This window comes from Indicator indicator, chromosome 9, assembly GCF_027791375.1.
Source record: "Indicator indicator isolate 239-I01 chromosome 9, UM_Iind_1.1, whole genome shotgun sequence".
NCBI lineage: Eukaryota > Metazoa > Chordata > Aves > Piciformes > Indicatoridae > Indicator > Indicator indicator.
Genome location: NC_072018.1, coordinates 23,491,499 through 23,498,323, shown reverse-complemented (window position 1 = coordinate 23,498,323; position 6,825 = coordinate 23,491,499).

The following is a 6,825-nucleotide window of genomic DNA, read 5'->3' as shown; positions in this document are numbered from 1 at the left end:
CAATTGCCTGACATTCCAATGACAATCACACCACTTGAGTTAATATTAGCATTTTCTATGCATATTTGCCACAAAGAGTTGGGGGAATTAGCCAAGCCCCAGTGGTATTATCAGCAACTAATTTTCACTAATATTTCTCTGATTTTGAGGCAGCAGACAAAGATGTGATCTGGCAAAAACCTGTGGGGTAAAAAACCCACATTTCTGCTTAAGCCAAGCAGAAATGTTGTCACCTTCAGGAATGTCTCCTGTTCAGAGAGCACTGAGCAGTGCCTCTCTTGAAGGTTCACAAGGTTTTTAAAACTTGGGTCGTTTTCCACAGCTGGGCAAAAACAAAGCAGCAGTAACCTCTGCAGTAAAACTGGAAGGGATGAAAGGCAAAGTTTAGTGTCTGGAGCCTTAAACTGCTGCTAACAGATTGTCCTGGCTGAAATAACTGCTCTGATTGTGTCTTTTCCAGCAAAGGCATCTGCAGCCTCTATTCCCTGTCAGTTTCTCTGGGGTGGGGATATGTGCCCAACCGTGAAGCTACCCAAGTGTAGTGTCTCTATCATTTGCACCACACTGGAAAAGCAATAGGAGCCATTACTGATCTGCAACATGCCCTGAGAGCTGCTTCAGTTAGCAAATGTGGCATCAGAGTGCTCATCCTGAAAGATCACTGGATGCTGGGCAGGGAGTGGGTGCTGTGGGAGGACTGTGCTCACCACAGGAGTGGTGTCTGGTTGCACATTCCTCATCCCTGCGTCATAGAGGGCTGCCTGCTGACCCCTAACCCCACTCCAGCTCCAGGGACAATTTTCCTGCCTTACTTCTGTGGGAGAGAGGGTCTTCTCAAAGAAGAATGATGAAAAGCAACCACCAAAATCTATAAAACGTTGCTCCTCTAAGGCAACACTGTGCCAGAAGGGCTCTGTAGGAGGCAACTCACAAAGGGGCTCTTCTCCTCTCTCCTCCTCACTCTGCAGGAGTGGAGGGTGGCCCAAAAAACATGGTAATTTTACAGAAAATATCCCCAGCAATGACAGACATCTGCAAAGCATGCAGTCAGAGGTTTCAGTTTTTATAGCTTATGATGGGGCTAATGAATGATCAGTAGATGATCCTACTGGTCTTACACAGGCAGTTTGGTATTTTGGGGGCCTAAGAAGGCCTGATTAAAACGTTTCCAGTAGAAGCTACCATAGGTAGAAAATGAGGTGCAATGCTGAAAATAGCTCCAAGTCTGCCCAATTAGTATGTCAGCTGTTGTTAGCCAAGGGCACATAAATTGTTGGGTTGCAGAGAGGGAGCACACATTCATAGGAATTTTATGCTTCCTCAGCAAGGTGCTAGAGAAAAGGCCAAGACCCATCTTCTGGCTGCAAATCCTGAGATTATTTTTTGGCGTTTTGGTTAATTGTTGTGACCTTCTCTGCAAAGTGAAGCCCATAAGGAGGGGTTGGTCTCATGTCATGTATACAGAGCTACTTAGATGACCTTATAGAAGAGTAAGAAGAACCACTGTGGTCTTACCTGCTACCATTGTGATTGGTCTGGTCTATTTTCCCATTGGCTGCAATGGCACACACATTGCTGTGTAGGGCCCTGGCCCCCTAAGAACTTCAGTTTAAAGCCCTCCTGATTAAGTTGGCCAGTCTACTCCCAAAGATCCTCTTGCCTCTTTGAGGCAAGTGTATTCCATCCCTCCCTAGCAGGTTACAGTCCTCACAGAATGTCCTGTTGTCATAGAAGCTTTCAACATTTTGTTCACACTCCTACTTGAGGTTAAGAGCAATGCATTCCAGCTGCTTACTCACACAGAAAGCAACTCAAATGCCCTATCTTGTCAGTCTGTCCTTCCTAAAAAGTGCATAGTCATCCATGACAATACCCAGTCACGAGTGCTGTCTTACCATGTCTCTGTAACTGCAATGAAATCATAGCTCTTTGTACTCACACAGATTTCTAGTTCATGCTCCTTATTCCCCATGCTTCTCGCATGGATATGTAGTCACTTCAGAGACTTAACAGAGTAAAAACATCATAGAAGCCAAAACCTTCATGATGGCAACAGCTACATAGCCAGAAATTAATGTTCATTATTTGTCTATACCTTGCTGCCTCTCCTGTTCTAACTGGCAAGGTAGAAGAAAAGATAATTTGAGCCCCGCTGTTTTTACCTTGTGGCCCCCGAGCTTTGTAGTCACATCCTACTGAAGCCAGGAGAGGAGGGATTCATTCCACCTAACTCCTAACCCTGCATGAACTAGGTGAATTCCCTCTCTGGTCATAACACAGAAAAAGATACTTTTAGGATCTGTTTCATTTTCAAGCAGAAGTGTAAATGGGTCAGATAAATTTCCCACTCAGCTCTTCAGCTGACCCCTGTGAGCAGAACTGGCCAATAAAACCATTCTGTATTTCTCCTGTCTCTTGTCTGAATAACTTCTTGTGTTGGCTGTTTTTCTTTTTAAAAAAGGAAAAAGACTTTTTTCAGGTTCTTGTTTAAGTAAGTATTAAAGGCAGTAAAGAGAGCAGAAAATTACCAGATTCATTGTCCATCTGCAAGTATGTTAGTAATTTGTTTTGTATAACTGGAGCAGATGTTGCATTTTTTTCCAGATAACTCTGCCTGCACTCAGGGTGCAAATACAACATTTTGCAGTGATGGTGACAAGGGGTGATACCAGTGGGGCAGTGTATATGCATGAAAGTTAGATACCTGCTTACATGCTCCTGCAGACTGTAATCCCAACTGACAAGTCAATTCATTAGAGTAAGAGAAGACAATTTAGAGTGTGTTTTTTTCCAAAGAAGGGGAGCAATAATCTTCCTACTTTCTTTACCAACCTGAAAGGTTATCATTGTCTCAGAAGACAAGCAAGCCATATTCCAGATGTCCAAAGTATTTGAAAGAGGATGTTTATTAATGACCTGGGAACTGAAGACAAACAGTCTACACAAAAATAACCACTAAGATACAATGGTGAAGTTAACCTTTGCGTGCCAGAGGTCTGGGTAGCCCAGGGAGGGGTCTGATAGGAGCGCACAGGCTGCAGAGGCAGTGTCAGGCACGTGGCTCAGAGCTTCTACTTAAAGGTAGTAACAAATTGCAGTGCTGCAGAGGATGAATACAGATCTGCTGGAGAAGTGTCTTCTCCTATTGTCCGCTTACATGATCAATTACAATGAGAGAAAATTCTGGCCTCACCGCTCATGTCGATAGGAACAATCAATCCATCTTCATGCAACAAACACTGCCATGAGGACAAAGGGAGGTTTTACTAGTCCTTCCTTTTGGACACCCACAATTTATAAACTCACAGCAATATTTTTGCTGGATCAACATCTATGCGAAAGCAGAAACCACAGTAAAAAAAATTCCTTTTCCTTAGCTTCACATCCCCCTCCACCTAGCATATAAAACCTCCCTGCTCAAGATCAATAATATATGCACTGAGCAGGCTGAGATCCAGCTTCCCCCTTCTGCATGCACATATTCCCACAGGGAAAGCCCGAAAAAATCAAATTCCACGTCTGAACTGTATTGCACACACTGAAGCCCAGAGAGTCTGGGCTCTGTGATAACCACAGAAGAGAGATATTCGTGTCAAGGACACACTGTTAAATGGCCTGCCAGCCAGTCTAGATTAAGCAGTGTCAGCCCCAGCTGATTACACATATCACAGGTCTGTGCAGGAAAAGCACAGCTCCATCCACCTGCCCTTCAGGCTGGATTTACCCTATCGGCTTGATGGCTCAGCTGGCACCCACCAACAAGGGATAGGGCAGTAAACTGCCTCTCCTTTTAAAATTGCCTCTGCCTTAAATAAGAATTTAGGTTAAAAAAAAATCTAAATAATTTCTAAATAAAAGTAGCAAAATATAATATTGCTCATAAATAATTTCTAAATAAATATATATGTGTACATAAATAAACTCTAAATGAACTCATAGCCATAAAGGACAGAGTTTAAAACACTAATAGTCAGATATTGTCCTTCACTGGCAGACTATAGCTAAGACTCATAAGGCTTGGAGCAACTAACTATGGATGAGGCTCTCATCTGGGTCACTCCACTTTGGTGTGCCTGGCTTTAGTCAGTCTGAACTGCTCTGGGATATGTGCAAGGTGCTCTGAGTTTTGCAGGCTCAGGACTGGAAACAAACCCCTTGTATCACCTCTAAGTAGCTCTGGTCATATCCAAGGCACCTCCTGCATTCCCCTGGCCTAGCCCATTTCTCCAGCCAACCTTAGTCCCATTGGCTCAGCTCATTTGTCCCATTCTCCTACACTAGCCATCTCCCTTCTTTGTCTGTTAATCACACTTAGCAATTGATCTTTTGGGTGATCTTTTGGATGTGTGGATCAGGGCTTGAGAGTCTTCTTGTTTCTTGACCTTGCCTAAGCCACTGAATTCCTTTGTGTCGGTTTCCAAGCCATAAAATTGAGTCACAGTTCCTGTGTTGAACAGTGCATCATCTACTTACCTGCAGGGCAGGTCCTTAAATTTGTCAGGAATGTAACTTGAGAATAGAAATTCCAAATAATGTGGAGGACCCAGGCCAAAACTCTTTTCAGACTGGGTGGTTTCTTACTATATATGGGTGTACAAAACATTGTGACCCTTGGTTTTAGCTGACATCTGATCTAAGCACTAATAATGGTTGTGCAAACCAGGAATACCATGGAGATGTGTTAAAACATCCCTCATTCCCACTCAAAACCTCTCTAGCATGTTCTCAAGTTCTCCTAGCAGGAAAGGGTTAATGTGACCTTTACGTTCCAGACAAGACTAAGATCTAAGACCTTTCAATATACAAAAACAAACAAACAAACAAACAAGCAAGAAATTAGAAATAAACTGATGAAAGTGCTTGGCACAAGGCAAAGTATAAAAGAAAATTGCATATTTGACATCTTCAAAACTGTATGAAAAATACCTCCCTGACTCATCAACCATTTGTATCATTTACCTACTGTATGCCATCTTCTGGGGCTGACAGGGCTTAGCTGGAATTCAGGAGCATTTGCAAAACTGTTGCTAAAAACAAACGTAAAACCTCATCATTTTTACCAGTGCCTTTGCCTCTCCCAGAAGAAACAATTTCACATGTGGCTGGAGTGAGGGCCTGTTATTTTAGAACAGATCAGTTTATCCATACTGCGGGTGCAGCACCAGTTTAAGGTTCCCTCAGCAAACATGCCATATTGTCTGCAGTCTGCATGGTGTTTACCCAACCTGTTAAAAGGACTCTCCCCAGAGGAAGCACTAAGCATTATCGCCAGTTGACATCAGTTAACTCTTCTGCTTAATCCATCCCCACAAGAGATGTTACAGACACACACATATCAGCTGGAGTCAAGGAGGAAAATAGCTCAGATCTCTGTTTGCAAGCCATGTCCAGCTCTATTGATGGTTTACTGCGGTTGCAACCTTGAGGTCAAAAGTTGAATCAAAAAAAAAGCTTTCTTAGTATTGTGTTTATAATGTTCATATTGGCTGGATCATTGAACTAATCCTTGTGTTCACTGTGTGGAAACTCCAAAATGTTGACAAAGTGCTGCTATTTAATCCCAAGGAATGCTTTTTGTCCTAAACCAGAGGCATCTAAGACAAGTTATACCAAGAGGGTTCCAGTTTATCACAGTATTCTGATATTTGGAAAAGACAAGCCCCAAAATGGAGCTTTTTGAGAATTTTTCATCTCTCTCTCTTTTTTAATCTTCTTTAACTGTTTCATACCAACTTTTTGAAATAGAAGTTTTTAATGGAAATGTATTAGTTTTGGTCAAATAATATTTCTAGTTTCACAGTAGGCTTAGTGGTCAGTCACCCCTGAATGAATACACCATTCACTCAGAAAATTAAAGGTTGGGTTCAGGTCTCTGCTTCTTTTACTCAAAGCAAAGATTTTTCTGGAAATACCACAGTTCTGGCAACTGTTTGATTGACTGCAGCTAACTACACTAGCTACAGGTTATTTTTTATTTGCTTTTCTCTTATTGAAATCTCAAAAATATCAAACTGGAAATTATCCTCTTCTCCATACACCTGCCTGCTATCTGGACACCAGACAAGCCAGATTCCACCCAGAATGTCAGTTGAGAGCAAGTTCCTGCTGACCAGGAAGGTGGCTCAGTAGGCTGCTCTCACCAGCCTAGCTTTTGCACACTACCTGGGTAGTGCTGAAGAAAGTCTAATGTCTGAACCATCAGAGGAGCAGTTTGGAGTGAGACCACTCTGTCTGTAGGGATTACTAACATCAGCCCCCCCACTTCAGGCCACCATGCTGACAGCCAAGTGACAGTTAACGTTTCTGTGGGGTCAGAACTTGGCTGAGGTACCACTGCATGGATGAAGTGCAGCAGGCACCATCCTTTTCAACTCACAAGCAATGTGCTCCTGACTGGGATACACTACCCCAATAACAATATGGAAAATAATGTCGTTATTTTGGGAGAGCTTGAGTAAGAGCCAAAGTGTTGGAGGGCAGCAAATAATGGGTAAAAGCTCTCTGTGCCTTCATCCCATGAAGTACTCAAGCATCTGGCCGAAGAGTACAAGCTTAGGGGCAAGAAGGAAGATCCAGATGCACACCTACTCAGTCCCTGACTTTTCTGAAACCACTCAGAACAATTCAGATGTAAAGATTTTAGGGTTCTTACTGGCTTGTGTTTTCTTTCTTGTACTCAGCATCATGCGACATTGATTATCATTGTTTTGAGGAGCCTGTGAAATGGCCACTGGGACCTGGTTGTCCTTGGAAATAAATTGTGATCTTCACATATTTCCAAATGAACAAGAAATATTTGGAGATGGAACAGAAGAATTTGTAGGA